The sequence below is a fragment of the Oncorhynchus masou genome, chromosome 28 (genome assembly GCF_036934945.1).
Source record: "Oncorhynchus masou masou isolate Uvic2021 chromosome 28, UVic_Omas_1.1, whole genome shotgun sequence".
In the NCBI taxonomy this organism is placed as follows: domain Eukaryota; kingdom Metazoa; phylum Chordata; class Actinopteri; order Salmoniformes; family Salmonidae; genus Oncorhynchus; species Oncorhynchus masou.
Window position 1 is genome coordinate 48,496,560 of NC_088239.1, and position 18,637 is coordinate 48,515,196.

The 18,637-nt window shown below is 42.8% G+C and overlaps 1 pseudogene; it reads right to left on the minus strand.

Annotated features, from left to right (window-relative positions):
* Positions 1-13,675: 13,675 nt before the first annotated feature.
* LOC135518602 (purpurin-like) lies at positions 13,676-16,204 on the minus strand (annotated as a pseudogene).
* Between the last annotated feature and the right edge of the window lie 2,433 nt (positions 16,205-18,637).

Here is an 18,637-nt window from a genome sequence, read left to right on the forward strand (position 1 = left end):
TAGAATGACAAAAAGGGTGTTGTCTCAAATCTATGTTGGATGAGTATAGCGATAAGGGCAACCCTTGTCCTGACACTGATCATTGCCATAGGCTGGACAGCGTGGGGAGGTGGGGCCACTGTCTCCTTTTGGGTTGTCCATAAAGTGGAAGCAAGGCCTCCCTTGGCAATCTAATTTTTTTCAGGGCAATAGGGTAACAAAAGTCAATCGTTTACTGGCTGGTGTGGCTTATCTATCTGTTAATATTCAGACCTAACCTGGGATCTGGTTAGTTTTCAAACTGAAACTGAAGAAGAAGGGTCACAAACGGAAACAGAAATAGAAGGGTCACAAACGGAAACTAAAGCAGAAGGGTCACAAACTGTTAACATGCAGAAGTTCTAGTTGACACAGTGACCTGGTTTGGTGATTGTCTTACAACACAGCAATAAGATAGGGGTTCATTCACTATTGACTTGACACCAGATTACTGATCCCTGTTCTCAGTTTATTATGTATTGCATACATGAATATATCTGTCATTATGTGTCAAATATGGAAATGTACATGCTTTTTTAGAACTAGATTTTTTTTGCATTTGACTGAATGTCCTGTTTCCAGAGGCCTCGGGTTTAGAAAGGTTTGCCTTTTAAGGGAAATACATGTTCACGCATTCTTTTTTACTTCTGCATTGCATATCAGTCCTCATTAATGAACTACTAGATGATGAGTTGTGTTCCTGGTTTCTAGCTATGTCATTGACTACGACTTGCCAATTAAACCATGGAGCACATCACTCCAAATCTGCTATATGAAGTCCCATTGTGCTCAGTGTTATGGTACAGAAATCGATCTGTGACTAGCTAATAGTTCCTGTCTCGTGACCTGCAGTGATGTCATATCTGTGGACCAAATATTAAAGAATGCCCTAGCTTGAAATCCCATGTGAAATCCCATTATGATATGGCATGACTCCAGTGTGGGATCACAAGACTATGTGTCGTCTGGTCTTTCCACTATTGTGCCATGAGGGAAAAGTTGTACAATGGCCCTTGACATTATATCCAGATTAATTAAGTCAAACGTTGACCAGTGAGGTCTTGTGAGATGTGTGTGAATTGATTTGTGCCAGGTCTTGGCATACACCATAACTTATCACTCTGTTTGATCAGTTAAGTTGAAACATACCCTCCAAAAGGTCTGGATCATCAATATGAAGTAGAAGCTGTGTAAACATAATAAACTACATGTATGAAATAATATTTGTGTATAGAATGATATTATATAGCCTTTTATAATGGAATAGCTTACATGCAAACTAAAGAGGTATTTTTCACTAATCAGTTATTCACTTCATCTAGGTTTTTGCCTTGTTTGGCTGTATTTCTTAGTGAATGGCACGATTGTTGGTGGGCTGAAGACATTGCATTCAACAGACCCCTGTCCAACCGTGTAACAGGCTTCAGTAGAGTAACAGTACTAAATTACTGAAATGTGTCTATTGTTATTGTTTCATGTGCAACACAATACTGCTCATCATCCGTTTGTATATCATTCATTCCAGACAAAAGATACCTCTTGAAAAACCTATACAGTGCATTCGGAAAGTATTCAGACCCCTTCACTTTTCCCATATTTTGTTACGTTATAGCCTTATTCTAAAATGGATTAAATAGTTTCCCCCCACACTCGTCAATCAGTAATGACAAAGCAAAGGGAGGTTTTTAGAAGTGTTTGAAAATGTATAATAAAATGTATAATAAAAACTGAAATATCACATATACATAAGTATTCAGACCCTTTACTCAGTACAGTGTTTAAGCACCTTTGGCAGCGATTACAGCCTTGAGTCCTCTTGGGTATGACGCTACAAGCTTGGCACACCTGTATTTGGGGAGTTTCTTCCATTCTTCTTTTCACATCCTCTCAATCTCTGTCAGGTTGGATGTAGAGCGTTGCTGCTAAGCTATTTTCAGATCTCTCCAGAGATGGGGTTCAAAATCAAGGCCACTCAAGGACATTCAGAGACTTGTCCTGGAGCCACTCGTGCATTGTCTTGGCTGTGTGCGTAGGGTCGTTGTCCTGTTGAAAGGTGAACCTTCACCCCAGTCTGAGGCCCTGAGAGCTCTGGAGAAGGTTTTCATCAAGGATCTCGCTGCACTTTGCTCCGTTCATCTTCTCCCTTGATCCTGACTAGTCTCCCATTCCCTGCCACTGAAAAACATCCCCACAGCATGATGCTCCCACCCCATGCTTCCCCGTAGGGATGGAGCCATGTTTGATCCAGACGTTATGCTTGGCATTCAGGCAAAAGAGTTCAATCCCTACCGGCCAAACCCTCCCTAACCCGGACTACGCTAGGCCAATTGTGCGTCGCCCCATGGACCTCCCGGTCGCGGCCGGCTGAAACAGAGCCTGGGCAAGAACCCAGAGTCTCTGGTGGCACAGCTAGCGCTGCGATGCTGTGCCCTAGACCACTGCGCCACCGATGAGGCCCCAAACGTCGTCCATTTAAGAATGATGGAGTCCACTGTGTTCTTGGGGACCATCAATGCGGCAGAAATGTTTTGGTACCCTTCCCCAGATCTGTGCCTCGACACCATCATGTCTCAGAGCTTTATGGACAATTCCTTTGACCTCATGGCATGATTTTTGCTCTGACATGCGCTGTCAACCGTGAGACCTTATATAGACAGGTGTGTGTCTTTCTAAATCAAGTCCAACCTTCACTTCCCTCCATTCTGCTAACAAATGTGCAATCATTGGAGAATAAAATAAACGAGTTACGCGGAAGATTAAACTACCAACGGGACATAAAAAATGGTAACATCTTATGCTTAACGTAGTCGTGGCTGAATGACGACAATATCAACATACAGTGGGCAGGCTATGTGATGTACCGGCAAGATAGAACAGCGGCGCCTGGTAAGACAAGGGGCGGCGGATTATGTATTTTTCTAAATAACAGCTGGTGCACGATATCTAAGGAAGTCTCAAGCTATTGTTCGCCTGAGGTTGAGTATCTCATGATAAGCTGCCTACCAAGAGAGTTTTCCTCTTTCCTTCTTCGTAGCGGTTTACATACCACCACAGTCAGAGGCTGGCACTAAGACTGCATTGAATTAGCTATATTCCGCCATAAGCAAACAAGAAAAAGCTCACCCAGAGGTGGCGCTCCTAGTAGCCGGGGACTTTAATGGAGGGAAACTTAAATCCGTTTCAGGAAAAATAACTCTGGACCACCTATACTCCACACACAGAGATGCAAAGCTCTCCCTCGCCCTCAATTGGTCAAATCTGACTATAATTTCATCCCCCTGATTCCCGCTTACAAGCAAAAATTAAAGCAGGAAGCACCAGTGATTAGATCAATAAAAAAAGTGGTCAGATGAAGCAGATGCTAAGCTACAGGACTGTTTTGCTAGCACAGACTGGAATATGTTCCGAGATTCCTCCGATGGCATTGAGGAGTACACCACATCAGTCATTGGCTTCATCAATAAGTGTGTCGATGATGTCGTCCCCACAGTAACAGTACATACCCGCCACAAACCGGCAGCCATGGATTACAGGCAACGTCCGCCCTGAGCTAAAGGCTAGAGCTGCCGCTTTCAAGGACTGGGACTCTAACCCAGAAGCTTATTAGAAATCTCGCAATACCCTCTGACGAACCATCAAACAGGCAAAGCATCAATACAGGACTAAGATCGAATCAAACTGCACAGGCTCTGACTCTCATCGGATGTGGCATGTTTTGCAAACCATTACAGATTACAAAAGGGAAGCACAACAGAGAGCTAAACTACTTCTATGCTTGTAAAGAGGGAAATAACACTGAAACATGCATGAGAGCACTAGCTGTTCCGGAAGACTGTGTGATTACGCTCTCCGCAGCCGATGTGAGTAAGACCTTTAAAAAGGTCAACATTCACAAGGCCGCAGGGCCAGACGGATTACCAGGATGTGTACTGCGAGCATGCACTGACCTACTAGCAAGTGTCTTCACTGACATTTTCAACCTCTCCCCCTCCAAGTCTGTAAAACCTACATGTTTTAAGCAGACCACCATTGTGCCTGTGCTGAAGACCACTAAGGTAACCTGCCTAAATGACTACTGACCCTCAGTACTCACATCTGTAGCCATGAAGTGCTTTGAAAGGCTGGTCATGGCTCACATCAACACCATCATCCCAGAAACCCTAGACCCACTCCAATTTGCATACCGCCCCAACAAATCCACAGATGATGCAATCTCTATTGCACTCCACACTGCCGTTTCCCACCTGGACAAAAGGAACACCTATGTGAGAATACTATTCATTGACTACAGCTCAGCGTTCAACACCATAGTGCCCTCAATGCTCATCACTAAGCTAAGGACCCTGGGACTAAACACCTCCCTCTGGAACTGGATCCTGGACTTCCTGACGGACCGCCCCCAGGTGGTAAGGGTAGGTAACAACACATCCGCCACGCTGATCCTCAACACGGGGGCCCCTCAGGGGTGCGTTCTCAGTCCCCTCCTGTACTCCCTGTTCACTCATGACTGCACGGCAAGGCACGACTCCAACACCATCATTACATTTGCCAATGACACAATATTGGTAGGCCTGATCACCGACAACGACAAGACAGCCTATAGGGAGGAGGTCAGAGACTTGACTGTGTGGTGCCAGGACAACAACCTCTCCCTCAAAGTGATCAAGACAAAGGAGGTTGAGAGCTTCAAGGAGGTTGAGAGCTTCAAGATCCTTGGTGCTCACATCAACAACAAACTAACATGGTCCAAGCATGCCAAGACAGTCGTGAAGAGGGCACGACAAAACCTATTCCCCCTCAGGAGACTGAAAAGATTTGGCATTGGTCCTTAGATCCTCAAAAGGTTCTACAGCCTCACCGTCACTGCCTGGTATGGCAACTGCTCGGCCTCCGACTGCAAGGCACTACAGAGGGTAGTGCGAACGAACCAGTACATCACTGGGGCCAAGCTTGCTGCCATCCAGGACCTCTATACCAGGCGGTGTCAGAGGAAGGCCCTCAAAATTGTCGAAGACTCCAGCCACCCTTGTCCTAGACTGTTCTCTCTGCTACCGCACAGCAAGCTGTACAGGAGCGCCAAGTCTAGGTCCAAGAGGCTTCTAAACAGCTTCTACCCCCAAGCCATAAGACTCCTGAACATCTAGTCAAATGGCTACCCAGGCTATTTACATTGCTCTACATTGCTCCCCCCCTCCCCTCTTTACACCACTGCTGTTGTCATCTATGCATAGTCACTTTAATACCTACTGTACATACTACCCCAACTAACCGGTGCCCCCGCACATTGCCTCTGTAACGGTACCCCCTGTATATGGTCTCGCTATTGTTATTTTACTGCTGCTCTTAAATTACATGTTACTTTTATCTCTCATCATCATCTGTATTTTTTTTTAACTGCATTGATTAGGGGCTCGTAAGTAAGCATTTCACTGTAAGGTCTACCTGTTGTATTCGGCACATGTGACTAATACAATTTGATTTGATTTTATCAATTGAATTTACCACAGTGGTTCTCCAATCAAGTTCAAGAAATCTCAAGGATGATTCATGGAAACATTAAAACAGTAATCATGTTTGAGTACAAATTTGAGTCTCATATCAAAGGGTCTAAATACTTTTGTAAATAATGTATTTCAGATTTTTTTTGTATACATTTGCAAAAAAAACAATTTTGATGTGTTTTGTGTAGATTGATAACGATTTTTATTTATTTAATCAATTTTAGAATAAGGCTCTAACTTAACGAAATGTGTAAAAAGTCAAGGAGTCTGAATACTTTCCGAATGCACTGTATATGTGAAAGACACGAAGAGAGGAATACAACATGCTGATGAAAAAATATATTTTTCAATTCATTAAGGCAATACTTTTTTTCTAAATGTCTAACTATATATGACGCATACTATAAATTATAGATATGAGAGGATGACTACTCTGTCTCTTTAAATACACCAGAGTCAGGGTCTGATGTTGTCTGATGTACTATTCATTCTCAGTCTAGAAATGTATCCGTTTTATCTGCAAAAGTCCCTCTCCAGGGGTCCATCTGTGGCTGCATAGAACCAGTCAACACAGTGTACAAGGAGAGGGGACTCACTCTGATATAAGTGGTGTGGAGGCTGGTGAGAGGATACAGTAGCCATGCCTTCTCTTCTGAGATCTTCACTGTGCTCACACCCAGGCCTGATTCAGTACAGCCGGATGGAGCAAGGGATGATGGGAATAGGAGCCTCATTCTCATCCAGGGCCCGCTCATCTAATCCTCCAATCAGAGAAAGAGAGACGAGGGGATGGGGGATGGGTTTGTGGGCTGGTTCATAACCATGGAAACTGGTGGGCTGGTTCATAACCATCCATTCACTGATGAGACTGAGAATCAGCGTGAGGGGGTTGAGTGATTGAATGCTTTCTCCAAGGCACAGAATGCTCGTAAACCTTGTTGAATGTGCTAAGTAAGTTGTTAAAGATATATCACTTTTTCTAGGACATATCACTAGCACTGTTACTTTGTCAAACGTGTCACTGCCAAGTGCCCTATTATCTCCCCAGGAAGGCTACCTCAGCAATGACATCCAGGTGTTCTATTCTACTCTATTGTTGGGTCCTGTTTGCAGTGCTGGCTGGACAGAGGACTGTTTTATATGCCAGCTCACGCTTGTGTTCATAGTACATGTGGTGTGAGAGTAATTAAACGTTCTTTACACATTAACTTCCTTTGAAGAGAGTTTCTTATTTTTTCATCAGCATATAAATGTTTGAATAGGATTAGTCAGAGAGAGTGGGAAAGTAACCTATTGGCAACCCTCTCATCCATCTGAACATGTGCATCCAGGTTCACAGCAGGTAAACTCTTGACCTTGGAATCCACACGAACTGAGTGAACCAGAGCTTGGCATGAGCAGCAACGTTGAACGTTCTCCCCTTTGATCCAAACAAGATTGATGGTATCAAATGAATGAGACATTTACTGTATGATCCTCGAAAACTGATATATTTCTGCTGTGCACATGACATAGGTGTCAACTCCCATGAACTATAATGGAATTATATGGCCAAACAGTGGTTAAACCTCATCAAGAGGACATGAAACATGTTATAAATTATTCACACACTGTCACCAGTATTTTGACATCTGCCCACTGACGATAGGAACTTCTTATCCAGATCCTTTGGCTTACTTAGGGGTTTTGTCTTAGCAACATGTTCTGATCTTTACATATTTTTGTCCCATTAATTAGAATCCTACATTGACGTACTTAAGAAGAGAGATACTTAGGTGCAAAAAAATACTTTGGCTTGCATACAATTACATTATCTAACAGCCAAGATCATTTCAATTTGTTTAATGGGAAAGTAGGCTTTTGTCCCAGCTCAAATGTCCAGGGTCATTGTCGTTGTAAAGTCCCTTTGTCTGGGTTATATTGTAACCATATAATCATTTGTTGCTACATCGAATACCTTAGGTCTACGTAGAATGCTGATTCACACAAAATCGGTCACTCATTTCGTTATGGTTATGGAGTTATGTATTTAAGACTGTGAGTAGTTGTTTGGGGAAAAATAATGCATACCATACAGGTTTGATGGTATTCATAAAACAAATATTTTCCATATTGCACATCATTAATTCTTCGCCACGAGTGTGGTAGTTCCACTGGGTGGCGAAATGAGAATACCATGTGCCACTAGAGGGAGCAGTGTCCTATCTTGAGCGCTCGTCACCACCACTACTGTTGAATAGTACAGGGTGTTGGAAAAGGCAGTGGAAACCGTATGGCAATGCAATAGGTTTTTGTGAATGTTTACTTTATCTATATATTCTTAGGATATAACTATTTATCAGTGGGTGATCACTGATCATGGTTTGAATATAACATTTTGCCTAAGTCCAAATGGAGATAAGGACACAGTGTATTTGTAAAGAAACTCTCAGGCCAGATATGTTCCCAGATAGGCCTCTAAGCCTTGAGTGGACCTGGAACTGACAGTATTTTAGCAACATGAAATCTTATTCAAATCTGTTCATATACACCCCCAGGACGAATATGACTATTTTTTATTACATTTTCTGACAAGTGAGCACTTTGATATGGTCACGTTCACGTTTTCATAAATTCTTAGAAGGTTTGGGAATAACATATACTAAGGTATTTGTGAAAATTCTACAGCAATATAGAGTGGGAAAGTGGCCGATCTCAGATATAAAAAGTATCGAGACATTATCTAATTTCTTTTAGGCTAGCATTTAGTTTTCAGCAGCGGAGATTTGTATAAACCTTGCTGTCTGTCTCGTCGACATTTGAAACACTGTTTCAATCTCCAGCTGTCGCATAGTAATGGACGAGTCTGGACAAGACAGACAGACAGGCAGCTTTTCTCAGCCAGTTGAAACCCTGAATCATTTTTATGGATATATACAAAGAAATATCAATAGAAAACAGGTACAACTTCAGCTAGTTTGCAGTCTTTCTAGCTCCAGTTTGAAGTGATTGTGTTAGCTGTGTTGTTGGCTAGCTCCTCGGAACAACAATGTCCTGACGAGAGAGCACATTTTCTACACGAGTCATTAGCTCAATCTTATGGATGTACCCAAGTAAATGTCACTAAAAAACATCTTAAACAAATGCAGCTACTTGGTTGTTATTCTGGCTGCACTGTTTGACGTGACTGTAAGTTAGCCGTAGTTGGCTAGCTAGTAAGCATGGAATAAGAATGTTGCCAGCCAATATAGCAACAGAACATTTCGATTGAACGACTGGGTCGCGTCCATAGATACCGAACAAAAAGACTTAGAAACTGGGTCTCGTCTCTGGCAACCGAACCGATAGAACGAACGACCAGTTGGCTTGGGTAGCAGCCCTACATTTGTGCCGGGACTATATCTTGTGGAAATATGAAATAGTGTGATTAAATTCATCAAAATAATGTTTTAAATTAAAATATGTAAATCATTATTTGAATATGTTGGTAACCAGTTGTATAAAAGTGATAATGCCCTCAAAACCCGTGTTTGGAGGATATATTAGCATGGTTTTCCAGCCCTCGACTTCGTCTTGGGCCTATCAGCACCTGAGCCAATATATCATCAAAACACCGGCTTCTCTTGCATTATCACTTAAATAGACACTGCAGTAAATAAAACGAAATAAAAACATCAGTCTTCCAGGACCAGAGTGTATGCAGACCGGTGCGCCATATTCAATCAGAGCTACAGTAGGCCTTTGCAAACAAGCCATTTGCCACAAGGGCCTGCCATCATTCACTGTGAACTGAACTGTGTGTTTACAGGCAGTTGCAACAATGCAACTTTAAACCATTAGAAAGCATTTGGCAAAAGCCAGAAAATACACCTGAATAGATTTATGCAAATACCATTGGAGTCCTCTTAAATTTTAGTCGTATTGATCAAACAAACATAAAAAGGTAGGCTATCTTTCCCTATATCCACATCAACAAGATTAAGGCCAGCCAGAGCAAGATGAGCTCAAATCTAACAAAGGAACATTAGATAAACCCTCTCAAACTTTTTCAGATAGTTGACCATCAAAATTTCACTGATAAACGATGGGGAATAGTAAGTAGCTTGCTCGTCCTGCAGCTTACCTGCCAATGCATGCTTGTCCCAATCAAGCACCAAGCTAACTGGCTAAAGTTGGCTAGCTTGCTAGCTAGCTACTTCCTGACACAAATGAGAGAACACCTCACTCTTACCATTTTACTAGACCTAGCAGAGCTGGTTAGGCTGTTTACATGTTATCTGGAGTGTCCTTGACTAACTATACTTTTTTTCTCCTATGTTTACTGACACTGGTCATATTCAGCAGGTATTGCGCGTTCACAGATTAATAGCTACACTCACCGACCCAATATAAATTCCATCCCTCATGCTGGCCCTGACCAAATTGGTAAGTTGCCCCTAGGTTTAGATGCACTTCTCCACATGGCCAGACTTACAGAGGTCTTCTCGCCTTTAAATGCTCTTATGTTCATCCTTGAAAATATACATAAGGTCTGAAATAGACACCAAAGTCCACATACTGTACAAACGATTATCTAAGCTTTTTTTTTTTTTTTTTTTTGATCTACTGCTCTGCTAACTATATAACTAAAGTGTAGTCAGTGGCTAGCTAAGACAGAGAAAGGGGACGGAAGAAGTTCATGGATAGGACACGGGTCTCTATTTGCGCTGGTGAACGGAAGTTGACAGTGTCGGCTAGAGATGACGTGCAGGAGCTCCCTGCAGGATTTTGTAGTCTTGCTGAGATCTTCTGTTGCTAATTCGAATTTCACATTTTTGAGAGTAAATTGTGGCGAATATATTGATTAAACTGACCTTGTCCGAGAGAGAATTAAACAGGCTATCAAATGTCATGCCAGGGTAAGCCTACACCAAACACAGACCTTATGAAGTAGTTCTAAAATCACAAACGCAAAAATGAAAGGGGAAAAACTATTGAAACCATTACCGGGTATTACCGCTAGGTTTTATGGGTATTATGACGCGTCCACTGTGCCGGACTATGGAGACGAATATATTGATAAATGTCACCTTGTCCGAGAGAGATTTACATTGTTATTATGTCTCACCAGGGTAAGCCTACACGAAACACAGCCCTTATTTTAAGTGTTTTTAAAATTCCCTATGGGAAAACTGAATGGTAGAAATATGATTGAAACCATTTCCCTGTTTAACCGCTAGGTTTAATGGGTATTTTGACACCTCCACTGTGGGGCTCTATATTTTTTGGGTTACCAAGAAATGTATTGGTGATTTATATAAATCATACATTGAACTGCACCCATCTATTCTGCCAACAATGCCGTACATCATGTACGTCAATGTTGAGTCAAATAGAACATATTTTTAAAACTTTCAATCAATCAAAGCCCTTCTTACATCAGTTGATGTCACAAAGTGCTGTACAGAAACCCAGCCTAGAACTCCAAACAGCAAGCAATGCAGGTGTAGAAGCACGGTGGCTAGGAAAAACTCCCTAGAAAGGCCAGAACCTAGGAAGAAACCTAGAGAGGAAACAGGCTATAAGGGGTGGCCGAGGGTAGATTATATCAGAACATGGCCAAGATGTTCAAATGTTCATAGATGACCAGCAGGGTCAAATAATAATAATCACAGTGGTTGTAGAGGGTGCAACAGGTCAGCACCTCAGGAGTAAATGTCAGTTGGCTTTTCAAAGCCAATCAATCAGAGTATCTCTACTGCTCCTGCTGTCTCTAGAGAGTTGAAAACAGCAGGTCAGGGACAGGTAGCACGTCCGGTGAACAGGTCAGGGTCCCATAGGTGCAGGCAGAACATTTGAAACTGGAGCAGCAGCACGACCAGGTGGACTGGGGACAGCAAGGAGACATCAGGCCAGGTAGTACTGAGGCATGGTCCTCCGAGAAAGAAAGAAAGAAAGAAGGAAAGAAAGGAAGAAGGAAAAGAAAAGGAGGAAAAGGAAACGAAAAGGAGGAAAAGAAAAGGAGGAAAAGAAGGAAAAGAAAAGGAGGAAAGAAGGAAAAGAAAAGGAGGAAAAGGAGGAAAAGAAAATGAGGAAAAGGAGGGAAAGAAAATGAGGAAAAGGAGGGAAAGAAGGAAAGAAAGAAAGAAAGAAAGAAAGAAAGGGGTTAGAGTTCACGAGAGAGGGGACTGTACTGGTAAATTAAAGATTTTACATTCTCAGGATTATATTCTCTGTAGAGGAAATATAGCTAGCAAACAATTCCTGAATAACTAGCTTGATTAGCCTATTGCAAAACTACAACTCAACTATTCTGTTAATAGTCAAGGTCACATTGTCTGTTGACCATATTCTCATTAAACTTGGGGACTTTCCGGATAAAGGCTTAGGGATCTCACATAGAATTACATACTGTATTAGAACACTAACACGATCTCTGTGGTTGCATGGTTCAGGAGTTGAGGCTTGAGGTGTTGAGGAGTTAAGCTGGTGTGGGTGAGAGACTTCCCAAACTCACCTAGTCTGGACCTAGCTGGACCCCGACCAGTGGATTCTCTGCCATTATTCACAGTTCACAGCCAAGACTAGTGGATAACAACTGAGCAGCTTAATCCACTTATATTATTAACCATCGCTCTTACAAAGAGGTTCTGTGAGGAGCAGCCTTCATCAGCAATCTGGCATCTGTGGGACTGCTGAGTGGGACTATCTGGACCATTTGAATACAAAACAACAACACAATAGCTTCAAAATAAACTAGATACACTAACAAAGCCACACTCATTCAAATTAAAATCTGAAATATCACATTTACATAAGTATTCAGACACTTCACTCAGTACTTTGTTGAAGCACCTTTGGTAGCGATTTCAGCTTGGAGTCTTTTGGGTATGATGCTACAAGCTTGGCACATCTGAATTTGGGGAGTTTCTCCAATTCTTCTCTGCAGATCCTCTCAAGCTCTGTCACGTTGGATGGGGAGCATCACTGCACAGCTATGTTCAGGTCTCTCCAGAGATTATCGATCGGGTTCAAGTCCGGGCTCTGGCTGGGCCACTCAAGGACATTCAGAGACTTGTCCTGAAGCCAAGCCTGCGTTGTCTTGGCTGTGTGCTTAGGGTCATTGTCCTGCTGGTAGGTGAACCTTCACCCCAGTCTAAGGTTCTGAGCGCTCTGTAGCAGGTTTTTGTTCAAGGATCCCTCTGTACTTTACTCTATTCATCGTTCCCTCGATCCTGACGAGTCTTCCAGTCCCTGCTGCAACCACCATGCTTCAACGTAGGGAGGTTGCAGGTTTCCTCCAGACGTGAGGCTTGGTATTCAGGCCAAATAGTTTAATCTCTTGTTTCTCATGGAGAGTCCTTTAGGGGTCCTTTGGTCACTCTAACAAAAATACCTGATAGGTGGAATGCTGCAGAGATGGTTGTCCTTCTGGAAGATTCTTCCATCTCCTTAGAGGAACTCTGGTGCTCTGACAGAGTGAGCATCAGGGTTCTTTGTCACCTCTCTGACCAAGGTCCTTCTACCTCGATTGCTCAGATTTGCCAGGCGGCCAGCTCTTGGTGGTTCGAAACTTCTTCAATTTAAGAATGATAGAGGCCACTGTGTTTTTGGGCACATTCAATGCTGCAGAAATTTTTGGTACCCTTCACCAGATCTTTGCCTTGACACAATCCTGTCTCTGAGCTCTACGGACATCTCCTTTGACCTCATGGCTTGGTTTTTGCTGTGACATGCACTGTGGACTGTGGGACCTTAGACAGGTGTGTGCCTTTCCAAATCATGTCCAATCAATTGAATTTACAACAGGTGGACTCCAATCAAATTGTAGATAAATCTCAAGGATGATCAATGGAAACAGGATGCAAAGGGTCTGAATAATTATGTAAATAGGGTATCTGTTTTTTGCTTTTATAAATTTGCAAAATAATCTAAAAGCCTGTTTTCGCTTTGTCATTATGGGCTATTGTGTGTAGATTGCTAAGGATTTTTTTTATTTAATTAATTTTAGAATAAGCCTGTAACGTAACAAGATGTGAAAATCGTGAAAGGGTCTGAATACTTTCTGAAGGCACTGTATATATGAAACTATTTATTTAATCCATTTTTAACTCTTGATCAAACATGGATGCAACTCAGAGATTTGTTTAACAAAGACATTTATTTTCACACACACACACTTTACTCGATTGAGCAGCCCTTCCCTTGAGACAATGGGTGGCAGACCTTTCTCTCCCGCCTTGCAACATGGTCTATTCATTTCTACAGCGCTGCTATGGACCTATCCATCGGCCCTGGATGCCTCATCTCATGCCAGAATGCTTAAGGAATTCGGTTCAGGCTGAGCTGACAATTTAGCAAGCTCCTGTAGAGGAAAGAGAAAAATAACTTATTCATGCCCCCTAACCAGACATATATGCCTAAGAAAAAAATTCTGCACTGGGGCATAATGCAGATTGTTGTGAATATTTTCAATCCTTTTTGAACTACAACTCTTAGCTCCCTCTTAGCTTTCATTTCTTAATTATGATGCTCTCCATCATGCTCATTGATATTATCTAGACATGATCTCATTTAGCCTTTTTTTTCATGCTGTGTCCCTATAGACAAGAGTCCAACTCACCGGAGTGCAGGACAGGCTCGAACAGGCCAGCCATGCAGATCTCCTCCTGTTTCCCATGGACAATGTGCTGGATTGCTGGGGACAGGCCACAGGGGTTACGGGAGAAGATCAGGGAGTAACCATCCTCGAAGCGTCCATCGTCCTTCAGGGTACGGCAGGCGTAGGTATCATAGTCGGTGTCAATCATCTACTAGTTGTCACCTCCACTGGCCAGGTAGCTGGCCAGTCTCTGGTAGTTCATGAACATCTTGCTGGCATTGGTGGGCTTAGGCACAGTGTACTGGGCAGCCATGTCAGCGCACACAACACAGAACCTGTCAACACAACAACACACACTCATTTGCACAGAACATATCAACACACTCAAACTCATATTAGCTCTCACAACTTAAAACCAGAGGTCAAACACATATGCACGATCATTGTGATCAATCACTTACAGTGTAAAATGTTGTCTATATTTCCTGTCCACCAATTAACATTTGATTGGTTTGTGCCATAATTCTGTGGTCTATTAGACCACATTCTTCCTTACAACTAGACAATTATTTTAGCATCTGTGTATGCTTTATATGCTAGTTCTTCCAAGTTGAGGCAGATCTACTCACCCGAAGAGAGTGACACGTCCCTTGGAGGAGGCGGTCATGGTGCCGTCATCATCGCCGGTGTACTCAGCAGAGATGTTGTCCTGGATGGAACAGGCCCACAGGGTCCTTCTTCTGCAGAGCGTATCACTTCACAGAATACTTTAACAGAGAAAACCAGAGATAGAGAAGATTGAGAAAAACTCACAAACAGTAGACGATGAGGATCGAAATCCAGAGGAGATTCAAAACTTTATTCGGCAGACCATTGTAGTCGTCTCTTATGCATTTGCATTACACATGATCATAGCCATGTTTATCCAATCAAGTTTAAAACTGACATTGTTCACTTGTTTTTATCTGTCTAGGGATGTGACCCCTAATGTGTGGACTGTAGCAAAGCTCACCCTCTTGGGGTGGAAGTCCGCCTTGACTGTGAAGCTGTCTACCACGCAGGAGGCAGACCAGGCGTGTTCCTCGCAGGCCATCAGGACAATGAGGAGAGCCAGCTTTGAGGATTTCAAGCTGCACAGAAGACAGAGGGAGAGAGACAATGAGGATGAACTGACCACACCAGATAAGATGCACATCAGATCAGGCGAGAGAACCTCAAATGATCTGCTTCTAAGTTAGTAAACATGCAGTGCGTTCCTAGAGACACTGTAGTAGTGTATCCTAGTTGGAGTAAAATGAGGACACACTACTACAGTCCCTAAAGTGCAATGGTCTTTCCGTTACATATTTCTGGGGTTGTGAGGTAGAAATGAATGCCATATTTCACATGAAGGTAAGACCCAGATGGAGACACGTAATTAACAATGGCTTAATAATCCAACAGGGGCAGGCAATAGACAGGTCAAGGCAGGCAGGGGGCAGATCTGCTTCTAAGTTAGTAAACATGCAGTGCGTTCCTAGAGACACTGTAGTAGTGTATCCTAGTTGGAGTAAAATGAGGACACACTACTACAGTCCCTAAAGTGCAATGGTCTTTCCGTTACATATTTCTGGGGTTGTGAGGTAGAAATGAATGCCATATTTCACATGAAGGTAAGACCCAGATGGAGACACGTAATTAACAATGGCTTAATAATCCAACAGGGGCAGGCAATAGACAGGTCAAGGCAGGCAGGGGGCAGTAAACCAGAGGTGGGGAAACAGTACCGGACGGCAGGTAGTCTCAGGGTCAGGGTAGGCAGAGGTCAATAATACAGAGGTTTGGCAAAGGTACAGGTCGGCAGGCAGGCTCAGGGTCAGGCAGAGTGGTCAGGCAGGCGGGGGCCAAAATCAGGAGGGCGAGAAAAATAGAGACTGATTCTAACTAATTCTTAGCTTGCTAGTATCTTCCAAAAACAATTCATACTCTATTTAAGAACAATATTTACATTTTCAGTGAGATAATCAATTCATATAATAGCATGAAATGTATTCATGGGTCCTTTCCATCAAGATGCTGGACCTTACCTATCTTAGTGAGGATGAGCAGTGTGTAGAATTCCGTGTTTTGTGGTTGTCCGTTAAGGTTTTGGAATCTCTTGTGTTTGGGGCCCTTTATGCACAGTGAACACAGACAAGGGTACTGATTATTTTTCACTTCTTGTAAGTAAATAAGATGCTTAAATCACGGGTTAATCCGGTTGGTGATGTTCTGACTATAATCTGGCTTCGCTTCTGAATCCGCCCATGCCTCCCGTAAAAACAATTAGGGCTTTATGTAACTGTGAAGACACACACACACACATTTACGATGGGAAAATATATTGTCCAAACGCTAAGGATCATTAGGATTAGAGAAATCATACCCCAGCAGAACCAGTCTCTGCTGGAACACAACAACTAATGAGCATTAGTTGTTGTGTTCCAGCAAGTAAATCCTTACTGCTGATGATAGAATACTACCAGCAGCACTGCTTTGTAGACCTTGAGACTAGTTTGGAGATCCTGGAGTATGATTAAATAGTCAGCAGGCTAAAATAGTATTTTGGAAATGAAATGTAGGGTTATGTGAAGCGCCACTTGAGAGGCATCCCTAACCATCAATATTGTAGTGTCATCTACCAGCTGGATTGCTCTCTGTCAAAACTATTGCTTTCAAATGTTTTGACCCTTGGTGCTCTATGTGTTGTTCTAATCAGTCCTGATAATTGACTTGCTAAAGGCCTGAAGCTGTATTGTGTGAGCTAGTGTTACACTAGGCTTTGTTTGGCTCTGTTATTTACTGTATGTGTTGTGCTCCATGGAGTCCGTGCACAAACTCAGTGGGAACAAACGTGACGCAGTAAACACTAGTGCTTCTGTTGTGTCACACACACACTTGAACACACTAAGGCACACACACACACACACACACACACACACACACACACACACACACACACACACACACACACACACACACACACACACACACACACACACACACACACACACACACACACACACACACACACACACACACACACACACACACACACACACACACACACACACACACGTAAGCAGTGCCATGTGAGTCACCATGATCTTAGTTATTTAAGAACCTGTTTTTACATAACATGTCTATTTGTACCACCAGCATTTACTGTCTGAATGGAGTTTCTGCTGAGGCTATTCTTATCCCCCTGTTACTAGTAAAAGACTCTAAGGTGAAATCCCACTACTGGGTGCTTCTTGCCAGCTGTCTGGAACTTTCTGTAGTTCTCTAGAGACACCTGGCTCTGAGGAGTGGCTACGTGTGGCTGTAGACACAGGGGATGATGGCAAGAGGCTGAACATGAGGCTTGGGCCTGAATGATTGGCTAACGGGCCCAGCAGAGAAGTACCACCACTACTCAGCCCCTCTTCATTCACTCTCCATTCATTTAATTAAAGGCACTTCTGGGTAGTTAGAGCATTGTGTACTGTACTCGAGGCACTACTCTGAGGCATTACACACAATGTTATGGTCTATTTCCTGAATAGCTCTTTAGGCATTAGTAGTTGTTGAGAGCTCTTCAGTTGTTCTGTACTTCTTTAGTTGTTCTGTAGTTCTTTAGTTTTTCTGTAGTTCTTTAGTTATTCTGTGGTCGTCGTCACCAGCCTACTAGCTGCCACTGATCCCTTTTTTCCCCTTTTCTGTTTATTGGTTTCACCTGTTTTTAGTTTAGGCTGATTGGTTGGGCTTTATTTACCAGCCGGCCGGGATTATTTCAATGTACATGTGTACACGGCTGTATGTCACGGTTGTCCATGTGTTTGGGTTTTTGCTGGACTGTTTAAGTCCCGCATGTTTGGGGCATTTGTTTTGGTTGGCGTCTGTTCACCGTTGTGGTGCATTAAAAGTGAGCGCTACCCTGAACTGTCTGCTTCCTGCGCCTGACTTCTTCCCCACTACACCTTGGGCATTACAGTTCTGTAGTTCTTTTGTTGTTTTGTAGTTCTTTTAAAAGCCACATACTGTGCTAGCAAACGACAAGCTGATGGCTGTACTATATTTATACTTGGAAACACATACTTGATCTAAGGCTGGAAGATTTTTGGCACGTCTGTTGATAGCACACGATATTGTACTGCGTCAGACCGTCCACAGCCTTTTCTGTACTGATGTTCAATGTCGGCATTTTGGTTACCATTTTACAGTGTGTATAGGTGTGTTGTTGCTCTTTATTCATTTGTACCTTAGGTGAAGAAGCTGAGAGGGAGCATACATTTGCCGACTATTTCTGACATATGAAATTAATTGAACTGACATTTAAAAAATTCCAGGGGTAGTAAAAAATAACAGAATATGCATGACAAACAAGTAATGGTTCTACTATTTACTGGTTAAACCTAATCTTTTGAATACAATTTTGGCATGGTCAGCTTCAGCAGCAGTGATTAACAGCAGAAGTTAGCTTGCCCCTTCGTATAAGCCGGCTGCCATCTTGTGTTGTGGTGTTGCACTGTATTTCTAGGGTGAAATATGGGCCACGCAC